Raw genomic sequence first — 14,463 nt, 5'->3', positions numbered from 1 at the left:
GGACAAATTGCAACCTGTACGGAACAGGAGGTTAAAGGTGCTGATTCTCCAAGGAGGGAGATTGCTAGTAAAGCGGCTGGAATGGCAAACCCGAGCACAAGGAGATGAGAAATGAGGTGGGTTTTGAAAACCTTTCCGGATCACACGGTGTACCATCTTCTTGGTTTCTCATGCATGCTTTCGATGTAGGAAGATGCCCTTGAACCTGGAGATTTGGGACCCATGGGATGGGTACCACACAGTATTACTTTAAAGGGTCTGCGTTTGCTCACCCAACCTCACCAAACCTCTCAGCCCCAAGAGTGTCCACCCTTATGTCTCAATCAACTGTGGGTCTAGATATGGTCAATCCAGGTGGCATCACAGCCCCTGAACGAATTTTGTAAGAATTTCTCTCTCTTTCACTGTCTTTGTTTCACGGGTTTTTAAAAGTAATTGATTTTTATAATGGGGTTTACCTGCTTTTCACTGCTGTGTTTTTGCCGCTTTACACCCACTGGACTCACTTACAGAGAGATATCAATGCATAGGTTTTAAGATTCTTACTAGTCAGATATATTCTTGGGCGGTGAATAGGGGGTGTTGAGTCCAATTCACTGAGCAAGGAGTAGGTCTTGTCTATTACCTATTGGGTTTATGGAACGGTATCTGAGCTAATTTGAAACCCTTGTTTTATGCATCACCCCACCTCCCCTTTCCCGTTAAGCAGCCATAGTGTGTTTTCTAAACGTGTGACCCTGCTCTGATTTGTAATTCAGTTCAAGGGTAGCGGTTTTTATATTCCCTCTATAAGTGATATCTTATGATAAGTATCTTTTTCTGTGTGACTTATTTCACTTAGAATCGTCCTACCTAAATCCACTCATCTTGCTGCTACTAGCCTTATGACGTTGATTTCATGGCTGAGTGATATTCCATTGTACATAAGGACCACAACTTCTTTATCCATTTTTCTCTTTCCTGGGATATTTAAGGTGTAACGAAGTGGAGGTTCTTGTCAACAGAGCAGCCCTAAACTTTGGGGTGCCTGTGTCTTGCTGATTTTTAGTTTTCCCAATTTATACGCCCATGAGTGGAAGTGCCCTATGCTCCCTAAGCTGATTTTTTTCGATGTTTCAGGACACACCGTGCACTTCTCCAGAGTGGCTGTTGGCAATTTACATCCCGCCCATCAGCGTAGCCAGGCTCCCGTTTCTCCATGGCCTGTTTTGCATTTCTGGTTTTGACCCTTTATTCAGCATGGCCCTTTTGACCGATGGGAAGTGAGACTTCTTTGTAGCGCTGATTTGCCTTTCCAGGTTGCTTGGTTGGCCAAAAAGGGCGTATGCGTTTTTTCCTGAATATATTCAGGAAAAAACGCATACGCCCTTTTTGGCCAAGGGCATCATTGTCGAGGTTTTGCCGCTTTTCCTGTGCTTTAAAGGCGATTCGAATCTCCCTCCTGAAATCTGTTTCCTGCAATTCTGCCTTGCTTTCCAATCCTCTTCGTTGCCTTCCCTCAATATATTTGTGGACGAGAGTCATCATTTATAAGTCTGCAGGTTTGTGAATTGCAGTGCCCCTGAGCTCCATTTTTCAACTCGCTTTCTTGGGAGCTGGCCGCAAAAGCGCAGGATTGCTTCAGGCCCTATTCTGGTCCCGGGCGGCAGGCTGAGCCTGTGGTTAATTCTTCTTCCTGATGGGAAAATAGAGTGACCTGTGCCTGTCCCAACACCCAGAGCTAGTCTCTCATTGGTTCCCCCTCTTCCCGTTCATCCTCAGGACAAATTGCAACCTGTACGGAACAGGAGGTTAAAGGTGCTGATTCTCCAAGGAGGGAGATTGCTAGTAAAGCGGCTGGAATGGCAAACCCGAGCACAAGGAGATGAGAAATGAGGTGCGTTTTGAAAACCTTTCCGGATCACACGGTGTACCATCTTCTGGGTTTCTCATGCATGCTTTCGATGTAGGAAGATGCCCTTGAACCTGGAGATTTGGGACCCATGGGATGGGTACCATGCAGTATTACTTTAAAGGGTCTGCGTTTGCTCACCCAACCTCACCAAACCTCTCAGCCCCAAGAGTGTCCACCCTTATGTCTCAATCAGCTGTGGGTCTAGATATGGTCAATCCAGGTGGCATCACAGCCCCTGAACGAATTTTGTAAGAATTTCTCTCTCTTTCACTGTCTTTGTTTCACGGGTTTTTAAAAGTAATTGATTTTTATAATGGGGTTTACCTGCTTTTCACTGCTGTGTTTTTGCCGCTTTACACCCACTGGACTCACTTACAGAGAGATATCAATGCATAGGTTTTAAGATTCTTACTAGTCAGATATATTCTTGGGCGGTGAATAGGGGGTGTTGAGTCCAATTCACTGAGCAAGGAGTAGGTCTTGTCTATTACCTATTGGGTTTATGGAACGGTATCTGAGCTAATTTGAAACCCTTGTTTTATGCATCACCCCACCTCCCCTTTCCCGTTAAGCAGCCATAGTGTGTTTTCTAAACGTGTGACCCTGCTCTGATTTGTAATTCAGTTCAAGGGTAGCGGTTTTTATATTCCCTCTATAAGTGATATCTTATGATAAGTATCTTTTTCTGTGTGACTTATTTCACTTAGAATCGTCCTACCTAAATCCACTCATCTTGCTCCTACTAGCCTTCTGACGTTGATATCATGGCTGAGTGATATTCCATTGTACATAAGGACCACAACTTCTTTATCCATTTTTCTCTTTCCTGGGATATTTAAGGTGTAACGAAGTGGAGGTTCTTGTCAACAGAGCAGCCCTAAACTTTGGGGTGCCTGTGTCTTGCTGACTTTTAGTTTTCCCAATTTATACGCCCATGAGTGGAAGTGCCCTATGCTCCCTAAGCTGATTTTTTTCGATGTTTCAGGACACACCGTGCACTTCTCCAGAGTGGCTGTTGGCAATTTACATCCCGCCCATCAGCGTAGCCAGGCTCCCGTTTCTCCATGGCCTGTTTTGCATTTCTGATTTTGACACTTTATTCAGCATGGCCCTTTTGACCGATGGGAAGCGAGACTTCTTTGTAGCGCTGATTTGCCTTTCCAGGTTGCTTGGTTGGCCAAAAAGGGCGTATGCGTTTTTTCCTGAATATATTCAGCAAAAAACGCATACGCCCTTTTTGGCCAAGGGCATCATTGTCGAGGTTTTGCCGCTTTTCCTGGGCTTTAAAGGCGATTCGAATCTCCCTCCTGAAATCTGTTTCCTGCAATTCTGCCTTGCTTTCCAATCCTCTTCGTTGCCTTCCCTCAATATATTTGTGGACGAGAGTCATCATTTATAAGTCTGCAGGTTTGTGAATTGCAGTGCCCCTGAGCTCCATTTTTCAACTCGCTTTCTTGGGAGCTGGCCGCAAAAGCGCAGGATTGCTTCAGGCCCTATTCTGGTCCCGGGCGGCAGGCTGAGCCTGTGGTTAATTCTTCTTCCTGATGGGAAAATAGAGTGACCTGTGCCTGTCCCAACACCTAGATCTAGTCTCTCACTGGTTCCCCCTCTTCCCGTTCATCCTCAGGACAAATTGCAACCTGTACGGAACAGGAGGTTAAAGGTGCTGATTCTCCAAGGAGGGAGATTGCTAGTAAAGCGGCTGGAATGGCAAACCCGAGCACAAGGAGATGAGAAATGAGGTGCGTTTTGAAAACCTTTCCGGATCACACGGTGTACCATCTTCTGGGTTTCTCATGCATGCTTTCGATGTAGGAAGATGCCCTTGAACCTGGAGATTTGGGACCCATGGGATGGGTACCACGCAGTATTACTGTAAAGGGTCTGCGTTTGCTCACCCAACCTCACCAAACCTCTCAGCCCCAAGAGTGTCCACCCTTATGTCTCAATCAACTGTGGGTCTAGATATGGTCAGTCCAGGTGGCATCACAGCCCCTGAACGAATTTTGTAAGAATTTCTCTCTCTTTCACTGTCTTTGTTTCACGGGTTTTTAAAAGTAATTGATTTTTATAATGGGGTTTACCTGCTTTTCACTGCTGTGTTTTTGCCGCTTTACACCCACTGGACTCACTTACAGAGAGATATCAATGCATAGGTTTTAAGATTCTTACTAGTCAGATATATTCTTGGGCGGTGAATAGGGGCTGTTGAGTCCAATTCACTGAGCAAGGAGTAGGTCTTGTCTGTTACCTATTGGGTTTATGGAACGGTATCTGAGCTAATTTGAAACCCTTGTTTTATGCATCACCCCACCTCACCTTTCCCGTTAAGCAGCCATAGTGTATTTTCTAAACGTGTGACCCTGCTCTGATTTGTAATTCAGTTCAAGGGTAGCGGTTTTTATATTCCCTCTATAAGTGATATCTTATGATAAGTATCTTTTTCTGTGTGACTTATTTCACTTAGAATCGTCCTACCTAAATCCACTCATCTTGCTCCTACTAGCCTTATGACGTTGATTTCATGGCTGAGTGATATTCCATTGTACATAAGGACCACAACTTCTTTATCCATTTTTCTCTTTCCTGGGATATTTAAGGTGTAACGAAGTGGAGGTTCTTGTCAACAGAGCAGCCCTAAACTTTGGGGTGCCTGTGTCTTGCTGATTTTTAGTTTTCCCAATTTATACGCCCATGAGTGGAAGTGCCCTATGCTCCCTAAGCTGATTTTTTTCGATGTTTCAGGACACACCGTGCACTTCTCCAGAGTGGCTGTTGGCAATTTACATCCCGCCCATCAGCGTAGCCAGGCTCCCGTTTCTCCATGGCCTGTTTTGCATTTCTGGTTTTGACACTTTATTCAGCATGGCCCTTTTGACCGATGGGAAGTGAGACTTCTTTGTAGCGCTGATTTGCCTTTCCAGGTTGCTTGGTTGGCCAAAAAGGGCGTATGCGTTTTTTCCTGAATATATTCAGGAAAAAACGCATACGCCCTTTTTGGCCAAGGGCATCATTGTCGAGGTTTTGCCGCTTTTCCTGTGCTTTAAAGGCGATTCGAATCTCCCTCCTGAAATCTGTTTCCTGCAATTCTGCCTTGCTTTCCAATCCTCTTCGTTGCCTTCCCTCAATATATTTGTGGACGAGAGTCATCATTTATAAGTCTGCAGGTTTGTGAATTGCAGTGCCCCTGAGCTCCATTTTTCAACTCGCTTTCTTGGGAGCTGGCCGCAAAAGCGCAGGATTGCTTCAGGCCCTATTCTGGTCCCGGGCGGCAGGCTGAGCCTGTGGTTAATTCTTCTTCCTGATGGGAAAATAGAGTGACCTGTGCCTGTCCCAACACCCAGAGCTAGTCTCTCATTGGTTCCCCCTCTTCCCGTTCATCCTCAGGACAAATTGCAACCTGTACGGAACAGGAGGTTAAAGGTGCTGATTCTCCAAGGAGGGAGATTGCTAGTAAAGCGGCTGGAATGGCAAACCCGAGCACAAGGAGATGAGAAATGAGGTGCGTTTTGAAAACCTTTCCGGATCACACGGTGTACCATCTTCTGGGTTTCTCATGCATGCTTTCGATGTAGGAAGATGCCCTTGAACCTGGAGATTTGGGACCCATGGGATGGGTACCACGCAGTATTACTTTAAAGGGTCTGCGTTTGCTCACCCAACCTCACCAAACCTCTCAGCCCCAAGAGTGTCCACCCTAATGTCTCAATCAACTGTGGGTCTAGATATGGTCAATCCAGGTGGCATCACAGCCCCTGAACGAATTTTGTAAGAATTTCTCTCTCTTTCACTGTCTTTGTTTCACGGGTTTTTAAAAGTAATTGATTTTTATAATGGGGTTTACCTGCTTTTCACTGCTGTGTTTTTGCCGCTTTACACCCACTGGACTCACTTACAGAGAGATATCAATGCATAGGTTTTAAGATTCTTACTAGTCAGATATATTCTTGGGCGGTGAATAGGGGCTGTTGAGTCCAATTCACTGAGCAAGGAGTAGGTCTTGTCTGTTACCTATTGGGTTTATGGAACGGTATCTGAGCTAATTTGAAACCCTTGTTTTATGCATCACCCCACCTCACCTTTCCCGTTAAGCAGCCATAGTGTGTTTTCTAAACGTGTGACCCTGCTCTGATTTGTAATTCAGTTCAAGGGTAGCGGTTTTTATATTCCCTCTATAAGTGATATCTTATGTTAAGTATCTTTTTCGGTGTGACTTATTTCACTTAGAATCGTCCTACCTAAATCCACTCATCTTGCTCCTACTAGCCTTCTGACGTTGATATCATGGCTGAGTGATATTCCATTGTACATAAGGACCACAACTTCTTTATCCATTTTTCTCTTTCCTGGGATATTTAAGGTGTAACGAAGTGGAGGTTCTTGTCAACAGAGCAGCCCTAAACTTTGGGGTGCCTGTGTCTTGCTGATTTTTAGTTTTCCCAATTTATACGCCCATGAGTGGAAGTGCCCTATGCTCCCTAAGCTGATTTTTTTCGATGTTTCAGGACACACCGTGCACTTCTCCAGAGTGGCTGTTGGCAATTTACATCCCGCCCATCAGCGTAGCCAGGCTCCCGTTTCTCCATGGCCTGTTTTGCATTTCTGGTTTTGACACTTTATTCAGCATGGCCCTTTTGACCGATGGGAAGCGAGACTTCTTTGTAGCGCTGATTTGCCTTTCCAGGTTGTTTGGTTGGCCAAAAAGGGCGTATGCGTTTTTTCCTGAATATATTCAGGAAAAAACGCATACGCCCTTTTTGGCCAAGGGCATCATTGTCGAGGTTTTGCCGCTTTTCCTGTGCTTTAAAGGCGATTCGAATCTCCCTCCTGAAATCTGTTTCCTGCAATTCTGCCTTGCTTTCCAATCCTCTTCGTTGCCTTCCCTCAATATATTTGTGGACGAGAGTCATCATTTATAAGTCTGCAGGTTTGTGAATTGCAGTGCCCCTGAGCTCCATTTTTCAACTCGCTTTCTTGGGAGCTGGCCGCAAAAGCGCAGGATTGCTTCAGGCCCTATTCTGGTCCCGGGCGGCAGGCTGAGCCTGTGGTTAATTCTTCTTCCTGATGGGAAAATAGAGTGACCTGTGCCTGTCCCAACACCCAGAGCTAGTCTCTCATTGGTTCCCCCTCTTCCCGTTCATCCTCAGGACAAATTGCAACCTGTACGGAACAGGAGGTTAAAGGTGCTGATTCTCCAAGGAGGGAGATTGCTAGTAAAGCGGCTGGAATGGCAAACCCGAGCACAAGGAGATGAGAAATGAGGTGCGTTTTGAAAACCTTTCCGGATCACACGGTGTACCATCTTCTGGGTTTCTCATGCATGCTTTCGATGTAGGAAGATGCCCTTGAACCTGGAGATTTGGGACCCATGGGATGGGTACCACGCAGTATTACTTTAAAGGGTCTGCGTTTGCTCACCCAACCTCACCAAACCTCTCAGCCCCAAGAGTGTCCACCCTAATGTCTCAATCAACTGTGGGTCTAGATATGGTCAATCCAGGTGGCATCACAGCCCCTGAACGAATTTTGTAAGAATTTCTCTCTCTTTCACTGTCTTTGTTTCACGGGTTTTTAAAAGTAATTGATTTTTATAATGGGGTTTACCTGCTTTTCACTGCTGTGTTTTTGCCGCTTTACACCCACTGGACTCACTTACAGAGAGATATCAATGCATAGGTTTTAAGATTCTTACTAGTCAGATATATTCTTGGGCGGTGAATAGGGGCTGTTGAGTCCAATTCACTGAGCAAGGAGTAGGTCTTGTCTGTTACCTATTGGGTTTATGGAACGGTATCTGAGCTAATTTGAAACCCTTGTTTTATGCATCACCCCACCTCACCTTTCCCGTTAAGCAGCCATAGTGTGTTTTCTAAACGTGTGACCCTGCTCTGATTTGTAATTCAGTTCAAGGGTAGCGGTTTTTATATTCCCTCTATAAGTGATATCTTATGATAAGTATCTTTTTCGGTGTGACTTATTTCACTTAGAATCGTCCTACCTAAATCCACTCATCTTGCTCCTACTAGCCTTCTGACGTTGATATCATGGCTGAGTGATATTCCATTGTACATAAGGACCACAACTTCTTTATCCATTTTTCTCTTTCCTGGGATATTTAAGGTGTAACGAAGTGGAGGTTCTTGTCAACAGAGCAGCCCTAAACTTTGGGGTGCCTGTGTCTTGCTGATTTTTAGTTTTCCCAATTTATACGCCCATGAGTGGAAGTGCCCTATGCTCCCTAAGCTGATTTTTTTCGATGTTTCAGGACACACCGTGCACTTCTCCAGAGTGGCTGTTGGCAATTTACATCCCGCCCATCAGCGTAGCCAGGCTCCCGTTTCTCCATGGCCTGTTTTGCATTTCTGGTTTTGACACTTTATTCAGCATGGCCCTTTTGACCGATGGGAAGCGAGACTTCTTTGTAGCGCTGATTTGCCTTTCCAGGTTGTTTGGTTGGCCAAAAAGGGCGTATGCGTTTTTTCCTGAATATATTCAGGAAAAAACGCATACGCCCTTTTTGGCCAAGGGCATCATTGTCGAGGTTTTGCCGCTTTTCCTGTGCTTTAAAGGCGATTCGAATCTCCCTCCTGAAATCTGTTTCCTGCAATTCTGCCTTGCTTTCCAATCCTCTTCGTTGCCTTCCCTCAATATATTTGTGGACGAGAGTCATCATTTATAAGTCTGCAGGTTTGTGAATTGCAGTGCCCCTGAGCTCCATTTTTCAACTCGCTTTCTTGGGAGCTGGCCGCAAAAGCGCAGGATTGCTTCAGGCCCTATTCTGGTCCCGGGCGGCAGGCTGAGCCTGTGGTTAATTCTTCTTCCTGATGGGAAAATAGAGTGACCTGTGCCTGTCCCAAAACCTAGAGCTAGTCTCTCATTGGTTCCCCCTCTTCCCGTTCATCCTCAGGACAAATTGCAACCTGTACGGAACAGGAGGTTAAAGGTGCTGATTCTCCAAGGAGGGAGATTGCTAGTAAAGCGGCTGGAATGGCAAACCCGAGCACAAGGAGATGAGAAATGAGGTGCGTTTTGAAAACCTTTCCGGATCACACGGTGTACCATCTTCTGGGTTTCTCATGCATGCTTTCGATGTAGGAAGATGCCCTTGAACCTGGAGATTTGGGACCCATGGGATGGGTACCACGCAGTATTACTTTAAAGGGTCTGCGTTTGCTCACCCAACCTCACCAAACCTCTCAGCCCCAAGAGTGTCCACCCTTATGTCTCAATCAACTGTGGGTCTAGATATGGTCAATCCAGGTGGCATCACAGCCCCTGAACGAATTTTGTAAGAATTTCTCTCTCTTTCACTGTCTTTGTTTCACGGGTTTTTAAAAGTAATTGATTTTTCTAATGGGGTTTACCTGCTTTTCACTGCTGTGTTTTTGCCGCTTTACACCCACTGGACTCACTTACAGAGAGATATCAATGCATAGGTTTTAAGATTCTTACTAGTCAGATATATTCTTGGGCGGTGAATAGGGGCTGTTGAGTCCAATTCACTGAGCAAGGAGTAGGTCTTGTCTGTTACCTATTGGGTTTATGGAACGGTATCTGAGCTAATTTGAAACCCTTGTTTTATGCATCACCCCACCTCACCTTTCTCGTTAAGCAGCCATAGTGTGTTTTCTAAACGTGTTACCCTGCTCTGATTTGTAATTCAGTTCAAGGGTAGCGGTTTTTATATTCCCTCTATAAGTGATATCTTATGATAAGTATCTTTTTCTGTGTGACTTATTTCACTTAGAATCGTCCTACCTAAATCCACTCATCTTGCTGCTACTAGCCTTATGACGTTGATTTCATGGCTGAGTGATATTCCATTGTACATAAGGACCACAACTTCTTTATCCATTTTTCTCTTTCCTGGGATATTTAAGGTGTAACGAAGTGGAGGTTCTTGTCAACAGAGCAGCCCTAAACTTTGGGGTGCCTGTGTCTTGCTGATTTTTAGTTTTCCCAATTTATACGCCCATGAGTGGAAGTGCCCTATGCTCCCTAAGCTGATTTTTTTCGATGTTTCAGGACACACCGTGCACTTCTCCAGAGTGGCTGTTGGCAATTTACATCCCGCCCATCAGCGTAGCCAGGCTCCCGTTTCTCCATGGCCTGTTTTGCATTTCTGGTTTTGACACTTTATTCAGCATGGCCCTTTTGACCGATGGGAAGCGAGACTTCTTTGTAGCGCTGATTTGCCTTTCCAGGTTGTTTGGTTGGACAAAAAGGGCGTATGCGTTTTTTCCTGAATATATTCAGGAAAAAACGCATACGCCCTTTTTGGCCAAGGGCATCATTGTCGAGGTTTTGCCGCTTTTCCTGTGCTTTAAAGGCGATTCGAATCTCCCTCCTGAAATCTGTTTCCTGCAATTCTGCCTTGCTTTCCAATCCTCTTCGTTGCCTTCCCTCAATATATTTGTGGACGAGAGTCATCATTTATAAGTCTGCAGGTTTGTGAATTGCAGTGCCCCTGAGCTCCATTTTTCAACTCGCTTTCTTGGGAGCTGGCCGCAAAAGCGCAGGATTGCTTCAGGCCCTATTCTGGTCCCGGGCGGCAGGCTGAGCCTGTGGTTAATTCTTCTTCCTGATGGGAAAATAGAGTGACCTGTGCCTGTCCCAACACCCAGAGCTAGTCTCTCATTGGTTCCCCCTCTTCCCGTTCATCCTCAGGACAAATTGCAACCTGTACGGAACAGGAGGTTAAAGGTGCTGATTCTCCAAGGAGGGAGATTGCTAGTAAAGCGGCTGGAATGGCAAACCCGAGCACAAGGAAATGAGAAATGAGGTGCGTTTTGAAAACCTTTCCGGATCACACGGTGTACCATCTTCTGGGTTTCTCATGCATGCTTTCGATGTAGGAAGATGCCCTTGAACCTGGAGATTTGGGACCCATGGGATGGGTACCACGCAGTATTACTTTAAAGGGTCTGCGTTTGCTCACCCAACCTCACCAAACCTCTCAGCCCCAAGAGTGTCCACCCTAATGTCTCAATCAACTGTGGGTCTAGATATGGTCAATCCAGGTGGCATCACAGCCCCTGAACGAATTTTGTAAGAATTTCTCTCTCTTTCACTGTCTTTGTTTCACGGGTTTTTAAAAGTAATTGATTTTTATAATGGGGTTTACCTGCTTTTCACTGCTGTGTTTTTGCCGCTTTACACCCACTGGACTCACTTACAGAGAGATATCAATGCATAGGTTTTAAGATTCTTACTAGTCAGATATATTCTTGGGCGGTGAATAGGGGCTGTTGAGTCCAATTCACTGAGCAAGGAGTAGGTCTTGTCTGTTACCTATTGGGTTTATGGAACGGTATCTGAGCTAATTTGAAACCCTTGTTTTATGCATCACCCCACCTCACCTTTCCCGTTAAGCAGCCATAGTGTGTTTTCTAAACGTGTGACCCTGCTCTGATTTGTAATTCAGTTCAAGGGTAGCGGTTTTTATATTCCCTCTATAAGTGATATCTTATGATAAGTATCTTTTTCGGTGTGACTTATTTCACTTAGAATCGTCCTACCTAAATCCACTCATCTTGCTCCTACTAGCCTTCTGACGTTGATATCATGGCTGAGTGATATTCCATTGTACATAAGGACCACAACTTCTTTATCCATTTTTCTCTTTCCTGGGATATTTAAGGTGTAACGAAGTGGAGGTTCTTGTCAACAGAGCAGCCCTAAACTTTGGGGTGCCTGTGTCTTGCTGATTTTTAGTTTTCCCAATTTATACGCCCATGAGTGGAAGTGCCCTATGCTCCCTAAGCTGATTTTTTTCGATGTTTCAGGACACACCGTGCACTTCTCCAGAGTGGCTGTTGGCAATTTACATCCCGCCCATCAGCGTAGCCAGGCTCCCGTTTCTCCATGGCCTGTTTTGCATTTCTGGTTTTGACACTTTATTCAGCATGGCCCTTTTGACCGATGGGAAGCGAGACTTCTTTGTAGCGCTGATTTGCCTTTCCAGGTTGTTTGGTTGGCCAAAAAGGGCGTATGCGTTTTTTCCTGAATATATTCAGGAAAAAACGCATACGCCCTTTTTGGCCAAGGGCATCATTGTCGAGGTTTTGCCGCTTTTCCTGTGCTTTAAAGGCGATTCGAATCTCCCTCCTGAAATCTGTTTCCTGCAATTCTGCCTTGCTTTCCAATCCTCTTCGTTGCCTTCCCTCAATATATTTGTGGACGAGAGTCATCATTTATAAGTCTGCAGGTTTGTGAATTGCAGTGCCCCTGAGCTCCATTTTTCAACTCGCTTTCTTGGGAGCTGGCCGCAAAAGCGCAGGATTGCTTCAGGCCCTATTCTGGTCCCGGGCGGCAGGCTGAGCCTGTGGTTAATTCTTCTTCCTGATGGGAAAATAGAGTGACCTGTGCCTGTCCCAACACCCAGAGCTAGTCTCTCATTGGTTCCCCCTCTTCCCGTTCATCCTCAGGACAAATTGCAACCTGTACGGAACAGGAGGTTAAAGGTGCTGATTCTCCAAGGAGGGAGATTGCTAGTAAAGCGGCTGGAATGGCAAACCCGAGCACAAGGAGATGAGAAATGAGGTGCGTTTTGAAAACCTTTCCGGATCACACGGTGTACCATCTTCTGGGTTTCTCATGCATGCTTTCGATGTAGGAAGATGCCCTTGAACCTGGAGATTTGGGACCCATGGGATGGGTACCACGCAGTATTACTTTAAAGGGTCTGCGTTTGCTCACCCAACCTCACCAAACCTCTCAGCCCCAAGAGTGTCCACCCTAATGTCTCAATCAACTGTGGGTCTAGATATGGTCAATCCAGGTGGCATCACAGCCCCTGAACGAATTTTGTAAGAATTTCTCTCTCTTTCACTGTCTTTGTTTCACGGGTTTTTAAAAGTAATTGATTTTTATAATGGGGTTTACCTGCTTTTCACTGCTGTGTTTTTGCCGCTTTACACCCACTGGACTCACTTACAGAGAGATATCAATGCATAGGTTTTAAGATTCTTACTAGTCAGATATATTCTTGGGCGGTGAATAGGGGCTGTTGAGTCCAATTCACTGAGCAAGGAGTAGGTCTTGTCTGTTACCTATTGGGTTTATGGAACGGTATCTGAGCTAATTTGAAACCCTTGTTTTATGCATCACCCCACCTCACCTTTCCCGTTAAGCAGCCATAGTGTGTTTTCTAAACGTGTGACCCTGCTCTGATTTGTAATTCAGTTCAAGGGTAGCGGTTTTTATATTCCCTCTATAAGTGATATCTTATGATAAGTATCTTTTTCGGTGTGACTTATTTCACTTAGAATCGTCCTACCTAAATCCACTCATCTTGCTCCTACTAGCCTTCTGACGTTGATATCATGGCTGAGTGATATTCCATTGTACATAAGGACCACAACTTCTTTATCCATTTTTCTCTTTCCTGGGATATTTAAGGTGTAACGAAGTGGAGGTTCTTGTCAACAGAGCAGCCCTAAACTTTGGGGTGCCTGTGTCTTGCTGATTTTTAGTTTTCCCAATTTATACGCCCATGAGTGGAAGTGCCCTATGCTCCCTAAGCTGATTTTTTTCGATGTTTCAGGACACACCGTGCACTTCTCCAGAGTGGCTGTTGGCAATTTACATCCCGCCCATCAGCGTAGCCAGGCTCCCGTTTCTCCATGGCCTGTTTTGCATTTCTGGTTTTGACACTTTATTCAGCATGGCCCTTTTGAACGATGGGAAGCGAGACTTCTTTGTAGCGCTGATTTGCCTTTCCAGGTTGTTTGGTTGGCCAAAAAGGGCGTATGCGTTTTTTCCTGAATATATTCAGGAAAAAACGCATACGCCCTTTTTGGCCAAGGGCATCATTGTCGAGGTTTTGCCGCTTTTCCTGTGCTTTAAAGGCGATTCGAATCTCCCTCCTGAAATCTGTTTCCTGCAATTCTGCCTTGCTTTCCAATCCTCTTCGTTGCCTTCCCTCAATATATTTGTGGACGAGAGTCATCATTTATAAGTCTGCAGGTTTGTGAATTGCAGTGCCCCTGAGCTCCATTTTTCAACTCGCTTTCTTGGGAGCTGGCCGCAAAAGCGCAGGATTGCTTCAGGCCCTATTCTGGTCCCGGGCGGCAGGCTGAGCCTGTGGTTAATTCTTCTTCCTGATGGGAAAATAGAGTGACCTGTGCCTGTCCCAACACCTAGATCTAGTCTCTCACTGGTTCCCCCTCTTCCCGTTCATCCTCAGGACAAATTGCAACCTGTACGGAACAGGAGGTTAAAGGTGCTGATTCTCCAAGGAGGGAGATTGCTAGTAAAGCGGCTGGAATGGCAAACCCGAGCACAAGGAGATGAGAAATGAGGTGCGTTTTGAAAACCTTTCCGGATCACACGGTGTACCATCTTCTGGGTTTCTCATGCATGCTTTCGATGTAGGAAGATGCCCTTGAACCTGGAGATTTGGGACCCATGGGATGGGTACCACGCAGTATTACTGTAAAGGGTCTGCGTTTGCTCACCCAACCTCACCAAACCTCTCAGCCCCAAGAGTGTCCACCCTTATGTCTCAATCAACTGTGGGTCTAGATATGGTCAGTCCAGGTGGCATCACAGCCCCTGAACGAATTTTG

Source organism: Balaenoptera physalus, assembly GCF_965194825.1.
Source record: "Balaenoptera physalus genome assembly, chromosome: 14".
Lineage (NCBI taxonomy): Eukaryota > Metazoa > Chordata > Mammalia > Artiodactyla > Balaenopteridae > Balaenoptera > Balaenoptera physalus.
Note: the sequence above shows the minus strand (reverse complement) of the source record.